The sequence below is a fragment of the Syngnathus typhle genome, linkage group LG4 (assembly GCF_033458585.1).
Source record: "Syngnathus typhle isolate RoL2023-S1 ecotype Sweden linkage group LG4, RoL_Styp_1.0, whole genome shotgun sequence".
Classification (NCBI taxonomy): domain Eukaryota; kingdom Metazoa; phylum Chordata; class Actinopteri; order Syngnathiformes; family Syngnathidae; genus Syngnathus; species Syngnathus typhle.
Window position 1 is genome coordinate 6,420,889 of NC_083741.1, and position 19,097 is coordinate 6,439,985.

Here is a 19,097-nt window from a genome sequence, read left to right on the forward strand (position 1 = left end):
TCATTTTTTTCAATCAAAAATCAACACCATCCACACTGAACTGGCCGCCTCCTCTCCCACCTCCTCCCCTACCCCCGATCATGCCCCCCCTTTACTCTCCAACCACCCACTCAACTTCTTCTCCGAAATCACCACAGCTGACCTATCCTCCATAACTTCTGGTATGAAAGCCTCCACCTGCATCCTCGACCCAATCCCATCCACTTTAGTCATAGCCTGCCTCCCCTCACTCTCACCTCTCATCACCACTATAATTAACTCCTCCCTATCTACTGGCTCTGTCCCTCCTGCCCTCAAGCTGGCTGCCATCACCCCCATTCTCAAGAAACCCAGTCTCGACCCCAACTCCCCCAACAACTACAGGCCCATCTCCAACCTCCCCTTCCTCTCTAAAATTCTCGAACGTGCAGTTGCCTCCCAAATTAAATCCCACCTTCACCACAACAACCTATACGATACGTTCCAATCCGGCTTCCGCTCACTCCACAGCACAGAAACTGCCCTCCTCAAGGTCACCAACGACATCCTCCTCTCCGCCGACTCTGGTTCCCTCTCCATCCTCATCCTCCTCGACCTCAGTGCTGCCTTCGACACCATCAACCACTCCATCCTCCTATCACGCCTCCACTCCTCCCTTGGTTTATCCGGCACTGCCCTCTCCTGGATGAAATCCTACCTCTCTGACCGTCAGCAATTCATTTCAATCAACAACTGCACCTCCTCCACTGCCCCAGTCACCCACGGTGTCCCCCAGGGCTCAGTACTTGGCCCCTTACTCTTCACCATCTACCTCCTACCCCTCGGTCAGATCCTCCGCCACCACGGCCTTCAATTTCACTGCTATGCCGACGACACACAACTATACCTTTCCACCACGACCATCACCACAGCCACCCACTCCACCCTCACCACCTGCCTCACAGACATAAAAACCTGGATGCAAAATAACTTTCTAAAACTCAACTGCAAAAAATCTGAAATAATCATCATTGGCCCCGACTCCCTCACTCGCTCCACTCAGGACTTTTCACTAAACATCGACGGCTCCCTTGTCACTACCTCCACCCACATCCGCAATCTAGGTGTAATTTTCGACCCTACCCTCTCATTCCTCCCCCACGTAAACCACATCACCAAAACTGCATTCTTCCACCTCAGAAACATTGCCCGTCTCCGGCCCTCCCTCACATCCTCTGCTGCCGAAACCCTCATCCACGCCTTCATCTCATCCCGACTAGACTACTGCAACAGCATCCTCTACGGCATCACTTCCAAAACCCTCAACAAACTGCAATATGTCCAGAACTCCGCTGCCCGCCTGCTCACCGGAACCCGCTCCAGAGAGCACATCACACCTGTCCTTCATGACCTCCACTGGCTGCCTGTCAAATATAGAATCACCTTTAAAATACTCCTCACCACCTACAAGGCACTCCATAACCTGGCTCCACCCTACCTCTCTGACCTCCTCCAGCCACACGTCCCATCCCGTTCCCTCAGGTCGAGTGATGCCGGCCTCCTGGAGGTCCCCAAGACCAGGCGCCGACCCTGGGGCGACAGGGCCTTCTCCGTGGCTGCCCCCTCTCTCTGGAACGCTCTCCCCAGGCATATCAGAGATGCCCCCTCCCTCCCTACCTTCAAAACCACCCTAAAAACCCACCTCTTCACATTAGCCTTTCCTAACTGACCCTGCCCTTGGTGTTTCTTTGTTCTTCTTATTTTCTTTTTTCTTTCTTTTCTTAGTTTTCTTTCCCAACAAAGTTATTCTTTATCCTCCCTCCTCCCCCAGCCCCCCCCCCCACACACACACACATGTAAAGCGACTTTGGGTATCTAGAAAAGCGCTATATAAATCCCAGTTATTATTATTATTATTATTAATATCTTTGTGTGCTAATAACTTTTTCCCTTGTGTCCAACGGTCACTACTTGCATTGAATTATCTGGACAATTGCCTTCATTGCTCACAGGGGCGTGACTGGACATTAAGTAGACCACTTGTACGAGGTAGTTGCCATTTAATATGTCATACAAGTTCAACCCTGGAGAGGAGGGTCCGTCGGGAGGTCGAACCTCAGATTCAGGAGGAACAGTGTGGTTTTCGTCTTGGCCGTGGAACAGTGGACCAGCTCTTCACCCTCAGCAGGATCCTCGAGGGTGCATGGGAGTTCGCCCAACCAGTCCACATGTGTTTTGTGGACTTGGAGAAGGCGTTCGACCGTGTCCCTCGGGAGGTCCTGTGGGGGGTGCTTCGGGAGTACGGGGTACCGAGCCAACTGATAAGGGCGGTTCGGTCCCTGTATCACCGATGCCAGAGTTTAGTCCGCATTTCCGGCAGTAAGTCGGATTCGTTCCCAGTGAGGGTTGGACTCCGCCAAGGCTGCCCTTTGTCACCGATTCTGTTTATAATTTTTATGGACAGAAAATCTAGGCGCAGCCGAGGATGGATGGATGGATACAAGTTCAATACTCTGAATACCATCTTCCTTTGCGTTCCTTTCCTATGCTTTTACATTAAGGTTCGGGCTCCGTGGTAAATATTTCCCATATTCGGCACAAATGTCTGTAATAAAATAATGCAAATGTTGCCACAATTTTCTTCACAGACAGTCCTTCATATGATAAAGAAAGTTAAATCAGTCCATCTAATGGCACAATGTTTACATATGCCAGCGTTCAGCAATAGTAACAACAATTCACAAGCTACCCCCTCTGCTGGAGCCTCAGGCCCTGAATATATCCATCCATCTATCCATCCATCTTCATCCGCTTATCCGGGGTCGTGTCGCGGGGGCAGCAGCTCTAGGAGGGACTCGCAGACTTCCCTCTCCCCAGCCACTTCATCCAGCTCATCCCGGGGATCCCAAGGCGTTCCCAGGCCAGCTGAGAGACATAGTCTCTCCAGCACGTCCTGGGTCGTCCCCGGGGTCTCCTACCGGCGGGGCATGCCCGGAACACCTCCCCAGGGAGGCGTCCAGGAGGCATCCTGATGAGATGTACGAGCCATCTCATTTGGCTCTCAATGTGGAGGAGCAGCGGCTCTACTCCGAGACTCTCCCGGATGACCAAGATTCTCACCTTATCTCTAAGGGAGAGCCCGGACACCCTACGGTGGAAACTCATTTCGGCCGCTTGTATCCTGGATCTCGTTCTTTCGGTCACGACCCATAGCTCGTGACCATAGGTGAGGGTAGGAGCATAGATCAACCGGTAAATCGAAAGCTTTCCCTTTTGGCTCAGCTCTCTCTTCACCACGACAAACCGGTATAGAGTCTGCATTACTGCCGACGCTGCACCAATCCGCCTGTCGATCTCACGCTCCAACCTGCCCTCACTCGTGAACAAGACCCCAAGAAACTTTAACTCCTCCACTTGGGGCAGGATCTCCTCCCCGACCCGGAGAGGGCATTCCAACCTTTTCCGACCGAGGACAATGGACTCGGATTTGGAGGTGCTGACCCTCATCCCGATCGCTTCACACTCAGCTGCGAACCGCGCCGGTGAAAGCTGGAGATCACGGCTTGTAGAAGCCAACAGCACCACGTCATCTGCAAAAAGCAGAGACGCGATGCTGAGATCCCCATACCGGACACCCACAACGCCTTGGCTGCGCCTAGAAATTCTGTCCATAAAAATTATGAACAGAATCAGTGACAAAGGGCAGCCTTGGCGGAGTCCAACCCTCACTGGGAACGAATTCGACTTACTGCCGGAAATCAAAGTCAAAGTCGAAGTCAGCTTTATTGTCAATCTCTCCACGTCACAACACACAAAGAGACCGAAATTACGTTTTTCTCTATCCCACGGTGACGAGACACATAACACGATAGACATACAAGTACGCGACACAATATAAAAACAAGAAGGCAAAAATTCAAACAATCAATAGTAAGAGTGATGAATAAATACTAAATAAACAGATAACACAATAAATAAGAGGAGCAAAACGGAGCCAGCAAGCATAGCACAAAAGTAAAAAACATCATAAACAAAAAGGCACAAACAATATTGCTCCTAGGTGTGAGTGTGAGTGCGGATGGTTGTTCGTATGTGTGTGCCCTGCGATTGGCTGGCAACCGGTTCAGGGTGTCCCCCGCCTATAGAAAATGGATGGATGGGCAAAAACCCAGGCGTGGGAGGAGTTTGGCGAGGCCATGGAGAATGACTTCCGGACGGCTTTGAGGAAATTCTGGTCCACCATCCGGCGTCTCAGGAGGGGGAAGCAGTGCACCGTCAACACAGTTTACAGTGGAGATGGCGTGCTGCTGACCTCGACTCGGGACGTCGCGAGTCGGTGGGGAGAATACTTCGAAGACCTCCTCAATCCCACCTACACACCTTCCATTGTGGAAGCAGGGCCTGAAGACTGAGGCGGACTCTCCAATCTCTGGGGTCGAAGTCACTGAGGTAGTTATAAAACTCCTCGGTGGCAAGGCCCCGCGGGTGGTTGAGATCCGCCCGGAGATCTTAAAGGCTCTGGATGTTGTGGGGCTGTCATGGCTGACATGCCTCTACAACATTGCGTGGACATCGGGGACGGTGCCTCTGGATTGGCAGACTGGGGTGTTGGTTCCCCTCTTTAAGAAGGGGGACCGGAGGATGTGTTCCAATTACAGGGGAATCCCACTCCTCAGCCTCCCTGGTAAGGTCTATTCAGGGGTGCTGGAGAGGAGGGTCCGTCGGGAGGTCAAACCTCGGATTCAGGAGGAGCAGTGTGGCTTTCGTCCTCGCCGTGGAACAATGGACCAGCTCTACACCCTCGGCAGGATCCTCGAGGGGGCATGGGAGTTCGCCCAACCAGTCCACATGCGTTCGACCGTGTCCCTCGGGAGGTTCTGTGGAGGGTGCTTCGGGAGTACGGGGTGCCGAGCCAACTGATAAGGGCGGTTCGGTCCCTGTATCATCGATGCCAGAGTTTGGTCCGCATGTTTTTGGGATGTGGGAGGAAAGCGGAGTGGCCGGAGAAACCCACGCGGGCATGGGTAGAACATGCAAACTCCACACAGGGAGGGTCAGAGGTGCAATCGAACTGGCACCCCACTAACTGTGAGGTGCACATCCACCTACCAAACCGCCCCTGTCCTGAATATACGAATGTGCAAATATTTTTGGTTTCTCCACTAAAAAACAAGATCACTACTCCCCAGTCCTGCAACACAACTTTAAATACCCCCTCATCCTGTATAAAAAATTAATGACCATTTAATCGGGAGACGATTTGTCATGACTGTGTAAATCCCCCTGGCTTTGACACCTTGAAAACAACTGCATGTGTTTTGGTAAAGTGTGTGAAAATGGCAACATGGTGGATCACGTCTGCCTCACACTTCGGACGGAGGATGTGCGTTCGATTCGACCTCCGGCCTTCCCTGCTTGCATGTTCTCCTCGTGCCTGCATGGGTTTTCTGCGGGTACTCCGGTTTCCTCCCACATCCCCAAAACATGCTAGGTATGCCGATTGAGCACTCCACATTGCCCATAGATGTGAGTGCGATTGTGGATAGTTGTTCCTCTCTGCGTGCCCTGCGATTGACTGACAACTAGTTCAAGATGTCCCCTGCCTACTGCCCAATGACGGCTGGGATAGGCTCCAGTTTGCCCGTGACCCCTGCGGGAATGGATGGATGGATGGATGGATGGATGGATGGATGGATGGATGGATGGATGGATGGATGGATGGATGGATGGTGAAAATGAAGGATATTCAAATGTTTCCACAAACGGAAAGTCAGAATAGGTTGCTGAGGGACATTATGACAAAAGGAAAAAATATAAGGGGACGTACCTTTTCTACTCAGTTTAATTTGATTTAATTGTCCATTTTTTAAAACTCGTTTGAAGACACAGTTTTATTCTTTGGCTTTTGACTGACTTGCTATTCTGCTCTTGTATATTAGTTAGTGTTTCAATTGAGTGTTTTCACCGTCTTTGTGATCGTCTCGTAAATTGTGAAGCGCTTTGTTACAGCTGATTTGTTACAGTTGTATATTGCTAAAATACAGTACAGTACATGTTTAATAATGTGTTGCTTTAAACTTCACAATCTGGTCACCAAAGTGTTATGATGGCGTCCTGGGCATACAGTTTCAATTCACCAAAACCTTAACACCCTTGATGTTTTTTGTTTCCACAATTACAGAATGAAAGAAGAGTGTAAAACATCAATTAAAAGAGACTTGTATTTATTTTAACTTCCCGAGCTTACATGGTAGCTGCCCTTTGCTGTCCAACACTGCTGCTGTTCACAAAAAGGCCACAATGCTTTTTAATACTTCTGTGAAAGGTCCAATCTGTCATGCCTCGTCCCCAGTTTTGGTTGTGTCATCGTTTCTGTGTCCGTGTTCTCGCCCCTCCCTTCCTGTGTGTCCTCCTTTAGAGTAATCACACGCACCTGCCTCTCGTTACCTATGTTGTATTTAAGTTCTGTTTGAGTGTCACTCCCCGTCGGAGCATTGTCTGTGTATGTGTGTGTAACACGTGGACCATGCATGTCTCACGGTCACGGTTGGGTTTGTTCCTGTCTTTTGTTTCACAATTTAGTCTGTTCGTCTTGTTAGTTTGTTGGTTAGTCACGTCAGTTTGCCTAGTCTTTTTGAGTTTGTTGCAATAAACCCTGGTCCAAGCTGCACTTGGCCGCCCTGCTCCATTTCTCCACTCCAAAGCCGTGACACAATCACTGTAAAATTCCCTACACCTTATGCTGAGGCTCTCATATGCATTCACATCGAGAAGGGTACAGGGAATATAAAGAAACCCACACCTGCACCACAGGGGTTTCATCAGTTGAAGGGCTGCTGTTGTTTGTGTGGTAACAGCTTGCCGATGACTCAATGAGCGTGCACCAATTGTCATTAGTTTGTGCTTGGCTCTTCCCTTAGATCCTTGGTAATTATGTCTTCCTTTACCAGCTAAGATGAGAGTTCCTGGTATTACCGTTTTTTTCCGTGTATAGTGCGCAATATTTTACTAATTTATTGTCCTAAAATCTGGGGTGCGTATTATACATGGGTACAAAGAAAAAAATTTTTAATTTTTTTTTTTTTTTTTTTAAATAAAGTCATGGTACAACAAAACCAACAACAGGACTGACCGACAAAGTCGTGGAACAAAAAGACAGGGTGACATTACCAAAGACAGGAACAGAATGACAGTAACACATGCAATGATCCAACGGTGAGCGAGGGGCAGACAGGACTTAAATACAAAACACGTTACATCGATTGAGGTGACACAGGAAGAGCGGGGTGACACGAACAGAAACTATGGCAACCTAGACACATAGCAAAACTGGGGACGAGACATGACAAATCTCCCCCGAAATAAAACTCACCTTTCTTCTTGTTTGTTGTCAATCGCGCATCGCATTCAGCCATCCTGCCCAACACACTTAGTAAAATTCATAATTGACGACACATCGTTTGATGCGATGGTGCAATCCTCGATGGTGTGTTATTGTCAAATATTGTTTGTTTTTTAATCTCCATCGCGGACCGGACGTCATACGGAGGCCGCCATTACAGATGCGCAGAACGGTTGCGCAAGACACGTCAGCTATATAAAGAGCGAGAGTTCAGTTCTCCACCTATTAGTTTCAATTCACAGTTTAATTAGCAGTTTCAATCAGCAAATAACAAAATGCGTATTACAGGTAATATTTTATTTCACAACGCTTTGCCTTGTTCCTTTCGTCTCTGCTGTTCATTTCAAACACGCTCCATACGACCGCAATGCTCTTGTATCAGACGCTCGCTCGATCACCTGCTAGTTTGCCGTCTGCCACAATGTACCCTACACAAATCCGAAACATTTGTTGCGGCTCCGAGTCACGACGAGGGGCAAGTTTTGGTTTCCAAGGGTGTTTTTATTCCTCTTCAACGTCTCTCCCATACAGAGCCGCCGTGTGCGCACGGAGCGCGGTGGTGCGTTTAGGGGCAGTCGGAGAAATCAACGCCAACAAAAAAAATGACATCCAGCCTAGTTAAGACCATACCAAAGACTTTAAAAATGGGACCCATTGCCTCCCTGCGTGTGTGACGATCTTTGGGACTTAAAAAAAAAAAAAAAAAAAAATTAAAAAAAAATTAAAAAAAATTCATAAAAATTGGGTGCGTATTATACATGGGTACAAGCTTTTTTCCAGCATCAGCATGCCATTGTTAGGGGTGCGTACTATACATGGGGGCGCACTATACATGGAAAAAAACGGTAAGAAGTTATTGACACCAGAAACACACAGGAAGTCATTAATCCATAGTACAACAAACTTGTCATCGAAGCATATTTCCACCTCTCACCATGACACACATTAACAGGGCAGTATGCGTGTGGGCATAGAGAAGTGAGCTAGCTTGCTGAGAAAGATCTAAGTTATAGCCCACACGCAGTTATGAAAATATCTTAAAAAGAAAAAAACAATTTATTGACAAAAGACTTTTCAAGACTTTGCTAGGAAATTACCATGGAAAACAAATTATAAAAAAATTCTTAAAAAGAAAAAAAACACTTTATTGACAAAAGACTTTTCAAGACTTTGCTAGGAAATTACTATGGAAAACAAATTCAGACAGTATAGCACTGAAATTCAGTTTTAGTTTGAACACACTACTTAAAACCTAACATCTCCAAACAGGTAATCTGCGGCAAAACTGCAGCACACCTGCAAAAAATGGCTAATGCTACCTTTAAATTGAAGATAAAAACTTTTACGTTCTGTTTCTCATTTGAGTATGCAGATTATCACAAATGTAGGTGCTTCATTTGTGCCACAATACAACAGAGACAAGGAGAGGCTATGATAAAACTCCACCTTCATCTTGGACTGAGAAAAAATTGTTTGAACACCGCTAATCAATCAGGTAGCCGCTGCTTGAGTTAAAACTTTAACTTCACGGTTTACAGTTTAATAGCTGTAAAAAGTATAGTATAATGCTAACTTCATAGCTAACCATTCTCCAAGGCTGTTCTTTTTTGGCTCGTGTTGAACACTTCTTGAGTGCCCACAGACTGCAATGATTATTTTGTCCCACATTGTTTCTCCACATTACCTGCACAGGAGGCAGTGTGTGTCCTAACTAACTAACTAACTAACTAACTAACTAACTAACTAACTAACTAACTAACTAACTAACTAACTAACTAACTAACTAACTAACTAACTAACTAACTGTCCGTCCGTCCATCCTCCCCAGCTCTGTTTGTCCACACTTGCTTGATTAACCCTTTCTCCCTGTCATCACGTTACCACAAAACTTAGATTCTACCCGCCCATTTGAGGGCCACCACACAAAAGCAACACAAGAAAATGTTAGTTATCAGTCATCGGTCTACTTATTGTGTCTAGTTCGTATGTCTAGCTTTGTGAAAAGGTCATTAGGACACCTGTTCTTTACATTGACACATTGGAACCAGTCGTTCGAAAATGATACGTAGAAGAACTGAAGTTGGTTGGAGGGAGCGATGAGGGGAAACACTCAAAAAACAAAATCAGACCAGTCAAAAAAGTCAATGTGGTCTCAAAGTGAGTAATCACAACATTGTTAATTACTTGATTGCAAAGAAGACTGCTAACACTTTACACTGTACATTGTTGACAACTGTAAAGCTATAAAACTTAAGTTTATTAATTTGTTTGTGGCTGAATAGGATCAATTTTAAAATCACAAAGACAGTGATTTAGTCATTACTTTATTGAGAGCAGGGGAAGAGGAAGGGTGTTTCACAGAGGGTAAAGGTCGCACAAGCTTTCAGATTTCAAAGTCAAAGTCAAAGTCTGCTTTATTGTCAACATCTTCACATGCCGAGACATACAAAGAGATCGAAATTACGTTTTCTCTATCCCACGGTGACAAGACATATTATACGATAGACATACAAGTAAACGACGCAATATAAAAAACAAGAAGGCACAAACAATAAATAATAAGAATAATAATAAATAATAAATAAACAGATAACACAACAAATAAGAGCCAGTGTGCATACAGACAGTAAAAGTACAGGACGCTACGCAGAACGGGGGAGCGAATTCAGGAACTAACAGCCTGGAGTATGAAGCTGTTTGAGAGTCTGGTGGTGCGGGAGCGCAGGCTTCTGTACCTCTTCCCAGAGGGCAGAAGCTCGAACAAAGAGTGAGCGGGGTGACTCACATCACTCACAATCGTGGTCGCCTTGTGGGTGAGATGGGAGGTGTAAATGTCCTTCAAGGAGGGGAGCGAAGCACCAGCAATCTTACCAGCCGTGTTCACTATGTGCTGCAGGGCCTTCAAGTTGTAGTCAGTGCAGCCGCCACCGCAAACAGCAATACAGCTGGAGAGGACGCTCTCAATGGTGCCGCGGTAAAATGTAGTCATGACGCCCGGAGGAGCGCTCGCTCGCCTGAGTTTCCGCAGGAAGTACAGGCGGCGCTGGGCTTTCTTTGCCAGTGATGCGGTGTTGGTGGACCAGGAGAGATCCTCACTGATGTGCACCCCCAGGAACTTGGCGCTGCTCACTCTCTCCACCACAGCACCGTCGATGGTCAGCGGCAGGTGTTGGGTGTGACCCTTCCGGAAGTCCACAACAATCTCCTTGGTCTTGTCGACGTTCAGCAGGAGGTTGTTGTCCCTGCACCACGTGGTCAGAAGGTCAACCTCCAGCCTGTATTGAGTCTCGTCTCCTTTGGTGATGAGACCCACCAGAGTCGTGTCGTCAGCAAACTTCACTATACGGTTGTCGCTGTAGGTTGCAGTGCAGTCATGCGTCAGGAGGGTGAAGAGCAGCGAACTGAGCACGCAGCCTTGGGGGGCCCCCGTGCTCAGCGTGATGCTGGCGGAGATTTTGTCGCCAACACGTACTACCTGTGGCCTCTGACAGAGGAAGTCCAGTAGCCAGTTGCAGAGGTAGGTACTGAGGCCCAGCGCGTCAAGTTTGCTGATGAGGCGTTGTGGCACAATGGTGTTGAAGGCAGAACTGAAGTCCACAAACAGCAATCTCACATACGAGTCCCTTCTCTCCAGGTGAGTGAGGGCCGAGTGGAGGACAGAGCAGATGGCATCCTCAGAGGACCGTTTGGCTCGGTACACAAACTGGAAGGGGTCAATGGTGGAGGGGAGAACGGATCGGATGTGCTCCATGACAAGCCGCTCAAAGCACTTCATGATGATGGGCGTAAGTGCCACGGGGCGGTAGTCATTGAAGCAGGACGGAGCGGGTTTCTTCGGCACAGGTACGATGGTGGCAGCTTTGAAACACGACGGGACGATGGCCTGCTGCAGGGAAGTGTTAAAGATGTCTGTGAAGACATCCGTCAGCTCACCAGCGCAGTCCTTCAGCGCTCGACCCGGGATGTTGTCAGGGCCCGCCGCCTTACGGATGTTGATAGCGGCAAGCGCCCTCCTCACGCTGTCGGCGGAGAGGCACAGGGGCAGCTCGTGTGAAGGGGAAGTGGCAAGTGCTGTTCTGAGCGTCGAAGCGAGCAAAGAAGCGGTTGAGGTCATTGAGCAGACGGACGTCGCCTTCACAGCTCTGCGGCGCGGGCTTGTAATCCGTGATGGTCTGAATGCCCTGCCAAAGGCTCCGTGCGTCCCTGCTGTCCTTGAAGTGGGTGGTAATTTTGCACGAGAACGCCCTCTTTGCATCTTTGATGCCCTGGGACAGGTCAGCCCTCGCAGTCCTCAAGCCAGCCTGATCCCCCGCTCTAAAGGCTTTTTCCCTGGCCCTCAGCAGTCTGAAGACAGCACCTGTCAGCCATGGCTTCCGGTTAGCCCGAGTGACGATGGATTTTGAGAGAGTCACATCATCAATGCACTTCCTGACTTGCTTGTAACTTTCTTGATTCTTCTCACCTCGCAAGGTTACCAAAATTCCCCGTGTGAGGAAAATAAGCTTTATCGTGTACACATAGGTTGTGATGTATTGGCTGCCATCGTATGTCCCAAGAAAAGATTTTTTTAAAACACTACTATATTTCTCACCACATATCCACACAGTAGATTTTAAGAGGGGCCAACTCCATGCACTATATTATCACACAACTGAGCACTTCGAATACAAAATCAGCAGTCTGCATAATGCATTACCGTAGTTAGTTCTTGACTTGTATTATTACATATCTAGAGAACTATCTGTGACTATATTCATATCTGAAACGGAACCAGCACAAACCAAGATTTCCAAAAGGCTCTTTGAGCCCGGTTCTCTGCCTTCTGAAAACCCTTGCTCATCCTGAAATATTTAGCAGCCTCTCTTCAGCCATCTTTATCTCAGTCGATTCCTGGCCTACACCCTGACTCAGCATCTGAAGAAATGCAGGCTTTTGCTGGTGTTGCTTTTTTCATTTGTCATTTATCAGAAATGTCGTCACAATCACACAGACGACATGAAAAAATCCTGACTTATCAACAATGTCTAAACCAGGGGTGTCCAAACTTTTTGCAAGGAGGGCCAGATTTAGTAACGTGAAGGGGCCCGTGTGCCAATAGTTTTTTCAGACATTTTTTAACTACAGATATTTCATGCAAATTGGGATGTCAAACGCTGCGTGTTCGCTTCTCTTACGGGGGGGGGGCTGCTAATGGGACGTCAAACGCTGCGTGTTCGCTTCTCTTCCTTTGGGGGTCCTAATGGGGCGTCAAACGCTGCGTGTTCGCTTCTCTTCCGGGGGGAGGGGGGGGTGCTAATTGGACGTCAAACGCTGCGTGTTCGCTTCTCTTCCGGAGGGGGGGTGCAGCCATTTCTGGGGACTCGCGGTAAAAGTTTTTCTTCGCTTGATTTCATTTGTGTGGCGGGCTCCATCTAGTGTTGAAACTGAGAAGTGTAACAGAGTTGAGCTCAAGCTTCTTGTGCGGGCCATATTCAATTATGTTTTCAGAATTTGCTGCGGGCCAATAAAAACTGGACCGCGGGCCGCAGTTGGCCCGCAGGCCGTAGTTTGGACACCCGTGGTCTAAACCAGACATGGGCAAACTACAGCCCGCGGGCCACATCTGGCCCACGGGTCCGTTTAATCCGGCACGCCAAACCTGAATAAATTGTTTGGGTTTTTTTTCGTCATTTTCCCTGATAATGACTGTTTCCCCAGTAGATGGGGATTTACTCCTGGAAGCCGTGTCAGAAAGCTTAGTCCACACTCACAAGTGCGTGTACATACTCAGTAGTCTGGACCTGGCGCACTCCGCGCTTGATTTCTATCAGTGCCGAATTTTGAGTGTGCACTGTGACGTTAGCATTCTCGTAATTTGCGTGCTGGGCTTTCAGATAGTTTTATGCTAAAGCCACCCACAAACTTTCCCCTGGAATCCTTCCATTAAAATGAGTCGCCCAAGGAAAAGAAAGGTGGACTCTGAGTGCCAAGTGTTTAAAAAGTAATGGACAACAAAATATTTCTTCGCTTAAGTGCGATCAATGCCGGTTTGTCTGATATGCCAAGAAACGGTTGCAGTATTCAAGGAGTACAATATTAGCCATCACTTTGGTATAAAGGAATGCTAACTACGCTAGCAGTCAACAAATGAACGGGCGGCTACAGTGGAGAGGTTGACAGCTACTTTGAAGACTCAGCCAAACTGTTTTCACTGACAAACTGCGGATCAAAGGTCAAGTACGGACTCAGTACTGAGGCAAGTTTTTGATGCACCACCTGTTTTCGACTAATCTTAACTTTTTAACTGACAATGACGGAAGGGACTGGCAAATTGTATTAAGTTGTACCTAAGGAATTATAACTGCACATCATGAATTTATTGATCACTGTCACGTATCGTCCCCGGTTGTTTTATTATGTGCTTATTGTCATAGTTTATGTCCGTGTGCCTGTGTGCTAACCCCTCCCCTTTTGTGTGCCCATGATCAGTGTGATAATTATCACCTGCCTCTTGTTACCTGTCGTGTATTTAAGTCCTGTCTGCCCCTCACTCTGCGTCGGATCATTAATGTCTTCACGTCTTTTGTCTCACGTCCCTGTCGGTCAGTCCTCTTGTTGGTTTTGGTTAGGAAGTCAAGTTAGTTTGTTGCTGTCTTGTTCCCCGTATCCTCTTTACCAACTACCTTTTCCCTTCAATAAACCCTGATCCAAGCTGCATTTGGTCGCCCTGCTCCATTTCGATCCGTGAAAATCACCCTTATTCTAATATTGGTCACAATTTTGTGGTTTAATGTGGCTACACATTTACTTTTCCATTTGACTAGAAGTAGACTGCCTTTTGTTGACATGAGATCAAGCCGTTAACTGAACAACTGCAGCAGTACAAGAAGTGTAGGAGCCAAGTGGTAACAAATCTGCCAACCACAAAGAACATGAAATGTTTCAAGATCAAAATTTTACTGCAGTCAGACTAAAAAACAAATGTTAAACAGACATTACGACCACTGGAGTCTTGGGATTTAGTTAGGTCCTTCAACAATGACCCTGATCATGGTCAGAATTTGTAATGTGTACAAAATATCAGGTACCTCCATCTGAAAAACTATGAAAACAAAAATGACAATGAACTTGCTTAAATCCTGATGACTAAAATACTATTATTATCTTGGGTGTGTGACTAAAATCAGATTTGTGTGTAGTTGTACGTATAGTGTTTATTGCATCTTCTATAAGTCTGGTTTGGTGCTGCTACAACGGAGGACTAAATGGGGCAGCAAAAATAATAAGAACTGCTGAGAAAACATCAGTCATAATAAAATTCCAAGAACAAAAAGGAAGATAACATTTCCATACAGGTTTTGCTGCAAAGTCTTGAAGCAACAGGATAAAATAAACACAACAGAAATTATATAAAGAGCAGCTCAAGCAGAGCGAGTCAAACACCTTACCTTTAAAAATTGTGGTTGAAGGCAAGCTGAAATGTGCTCTTTTTCAGCATCTTAATGTGCCTTCTCTTCCTCTGAGCCAACAGGCAAACTGGTCACTATTACATTGCATTTTACTATGAAAGAAGGACAAAAGACCCTGCATGGAAAAGCCGACACCTCTTGAGGATGCAACCCCTCATCCAAACTTCAATACCTCCTCCTACTCCTCTATTCACACTACCCTGCAGGAAACATCTCCCCGCCCCCTGCAAGACACTATCAACTTGTGGCTTCACAGAAAATAAGCAACAAACACAACCACTACAATAAGCCACAACTCAAAAAGGTTTGCTACAAGTTGAATTGAATTTTAAATATTTAGTTTTTAGATTATTTGTTTTCAGAATGACTTGTAAAATCTTACTGTTATTTAGATACCGTGTAGCAGCTCATCCCCTTAGAATAACTGTCACAAAGTATATAAAATAAAAGTCAAAGTCTGCTTTATTGTCCATTTCTTTACATGCCAAGACACACAAAGAAATTGAAATTACGTTCCCACTATCCCACGTTGACATAGTACACAATATACACAGTACACAAGTAAAGAACACAAATAACACAAAGACATTAACATTCAAACAATAAACAATTCAAAATCAGAAGTGAAAATTGTGTTGAATTCCTCATCTTAAGCCAATGTTTTAAATGAACAAAACAGCCTTAGTGTCCTCATGATTATTTTGTCTTTTGGCTGGCAATGTAATATGGTCCAAAAATATTACTAGAATCACTAGGTCACGAGAATGAGCTGAACATTGCCACTGGTAATTGGTCTATATGTATAATTGATGTCAGCGCTAAAATTGACGCTACCAAAACAATCTATAGTGATTTAAAAGCTATTTTGGGGATGATATTTATGCTAAACTGACCCACCAAATTTGATGTTCAGCTTCTTGTTTTTTCTTTCTCAGCCTATCTGTGTCACCAAAGGCAGGCAGGGAAGCATTGTAATGCGTATTGTTTCCTAGCTTGGATTATTGTGTTCAGTTGTCACTTAGTGTCTGAACTAGTGATTATTTCTCATTTTCTCATCATATGCACATTCTTATACATGTTCTTCAACCTTCAACCAGATCAGATGTGTGGGTATGTGCTCTATTTTTATCTGTAGCCCTGCAGATGAAAACAGTGGCCACCATATTTAAGTATGAACCTAATACGCGGGGGCGTCCGGGCCAGGCTGGCGGCCAGCCCTGCTCGCCCGGCCGTGCCTTCCATTCTTCTGGCGAATGTTCGATCGCTGGACAACAAAATGGATTACATTCGCCTGCTGCAATCTACAAACCGGACAGTGCGGGACTGCTGTGTGCTCGTGTTCACTGAGACTTGGTTGACTGTCAACATTCCGGACTCTGCCGTACATCTGGAGCGGCTAGCGTGCTATCGGGCGGACCGGGCCATTGTACAAGGGGGGAAATCTCGTGGAGGTGGAATATGCGTCTACATCCGTGACGAATGGTGCCGGGACTCTGTAGTGGTATGCAAGCACTGCTCGCCACTGGCGGAGTTCGTGATCATTAAGTGCCGTCCTTTTTACCTGCCAAGGGAAGTTACCGCGATTCTGCTAGTCGCGGTTTACATCCCGCCTTCCAACATCGAAGGCGACAGGGTCGCGGCTCTTAGTGAACTGTACCAGGCTGTCAGTGAACAAGAGACAGCGCACCCTGACGGTTTCACCATCTTCGCTGGGGATTTTAATCATGCTAACCTGAAGTCTGTTTTTCCGAGGCTTCACCAGCATGTTAATTTTCCTACGCGTGGCGACAGCTTCCTGGACCGGGTCTACTCTTCGCATAAAGGAGCTTTCAAAGCTGCCCCCCTCCCCCATCTTGGACTTTCTGACCATATCACTGTTATGCTTTTGCCCGCATACAGACAAATGGTGAGAGCGTCCAGGCCGGTTCGCAAGCAGGTACGGGTGTGGCCTGAGGGTGCCTCTGATGCACTGCGTGACTGCTTTGGCTCTACTGACTGGGACATGTTTAGGAGGGCTGCCACTTGCGTCGATCGGACAGACATTGAGGAGTATACTGAGTCTGTTTCCTCCTACATCAGGAAGTGTATTGATGATGTGACTCTCTCAAAATCCATCGTCACTCAGGCTAACCGGAAGCCATGGCTGACAGGGGCTGTCTTCAGGCTGCTGAGGGCCAGGGACAAAGCCTTTAGAGCAGGGGATGAGGCTGGCTTGAGGACTGCGAGGGCCGACCTGTCCCGGGGCATCAAAGAAGCAAAGAGGGCGTTCTCGTGCAAAATTACCGCCCACTTCAAGGACAGCAGGGACGCACGGAGCCTTTGGCAGGGCATTCAGACCATCACAGATTACAAGCCCGCGCCGCAGAGCTGTGAAGGCGACGTCCGTCTGCTCAATGACCTCAACCGCTTCTTTGCTCGCTTCGACGCTCAGAACAGCACTTGCCCGCTGAAGGCCACTCCCCCTTCACACGAGCTGCCCCTGTGCCTCTCCGCCGACAGCGTGAGGAGGGCGCTTGCCGCCATCAACATCCGTAAGGCGGCGGGCCCTGACGACATCCCGGGTCGGGCGCTGAAGGACTGCGCTGGTGAGCTGACGGATGTCTACACGGACATCTTTAACACTTCCCTGCAGCAGGCCATCGTCCCGTCGTGTTTCAAAGCTGCCACCATCGTACCTGTGCCGAAGAAACCCGCTCCGTCCTGCTTCAATGACTACCGCCCCGTGGCACTTACGCCCATCATCATGAAGTGCTTTGAGCGGCTTGTCATGGAGCACATCCGATCCGTTCTCCCCCCCACCACTGACCCCTTCCAGTTTGCGTACCGAGCCAAGCGGTCTTCTGAGGATGCCATCTGCTCTGCCCTCCACTCGGCCCTCACCCACCTGGAGAGGAGGGACTCGTATGTGAGATTGCTGTTTGTGGACTTCAGTTCTGCCTTCAACACCATTGTGCCACAACGCCTCATCAGCAAACTTGACGCGCTGGGCCTCAGTACCTACCTCTGCAACTGGCTACTGGACTTCCTCTGTCAGAGGCCACAGGTAGTACGTGTTGGCGACAAAATCTCCGCCAGCATCACGCTGAGCACGGGGGCCCCCCAAGGCTGCGTGCTCAGTCCGCTGCTCTTCACCCTCCTGACGCATGACTGCACTGCAACCTACAGCGACAACCGTATCGTGAAGTTTGCTGACGACACGACTCTGGTGGGTCTCATCACCAAGGGAGACGAGACTCAATACAGGCTGGAGGTTGACCTTCTGACCACGTGGTGCAGGGACAACAACCTCCTGCTGAACGTCGACAAGACCAAGGAGATTGTTGTGGACTTCCGGAAGGGTCACACCCAACACCTGCCGCTGACCATCGACGGTGCTGTGGTGGAGCGAGTGAGCAGCGCCAAGTTCCTGGGGGTGCACATCAGTGAGGATCTCTCCTGGTCCACCAACACCGCGTCACTGGCAAAGAAAGCCCAGCGCCGCCTGTACTTCCTGCGGAAACTCAGGCGAGCGAGCGCTCCTCCGGCCGTCATGACTGCATTTTACCGCGGCACCATTGAGAGCGTCCTCTCCAGCTGTATTGCTGTTTGGGGTGGCGGCTGCACTGACTACAACTTGAAGGCCCTGCAGCGCATAGTGAACACTGCTGGTAAGATTGCTGGTGCTTCGCTCCCCTCCTTAAAGGACATTTACACCTCCCATCTCACCCGCAAGGCGACCACGATTGTGAGTGATGCGAGTCACCCCGCTCACTCTTTGTTCGAGCTTCTGCCCTCTGGGAAGAGGTACAGAAGCCTGCGCTCCCGCACCTCCAGACTCTCAAACAGCTTCATACTCCAGGCTGTTAGGATCCTGAACTCGCTCCCCCGTTCTGCGTAGCGTCCTGTACTTTTACTGTCTGAACTGTCTGAATGCACACTGGCTCTTATTATTTATTATTTGTTATTACTCTTATTTATTGTTTGTGCCTTTTTGTTTATGATGTTTTTTACTTTTGCGCTATGCTTGCTGGCTCCGTTATTTATTGTGTTATCTGTTTATTTATTATTTATTCATCACTCTTACTATTGATTGTTTGAATTTTTGCCTTCTTGTTTTTATATTGTGTCGCGTACATGTATGTCTATCGTGTTATGTGTCTCGTCACCGTGGGATAGAGAAAAACGTAATTTCGGTCTCTTTGTGTGTTGTGACATGTGGAGAGATTGACAATAAAGCTGACTTTGACTTTGACTTTGACTTTGAATCTAAACGTATCAAATTTTAAGACACATGTATACAACTCTTGCAG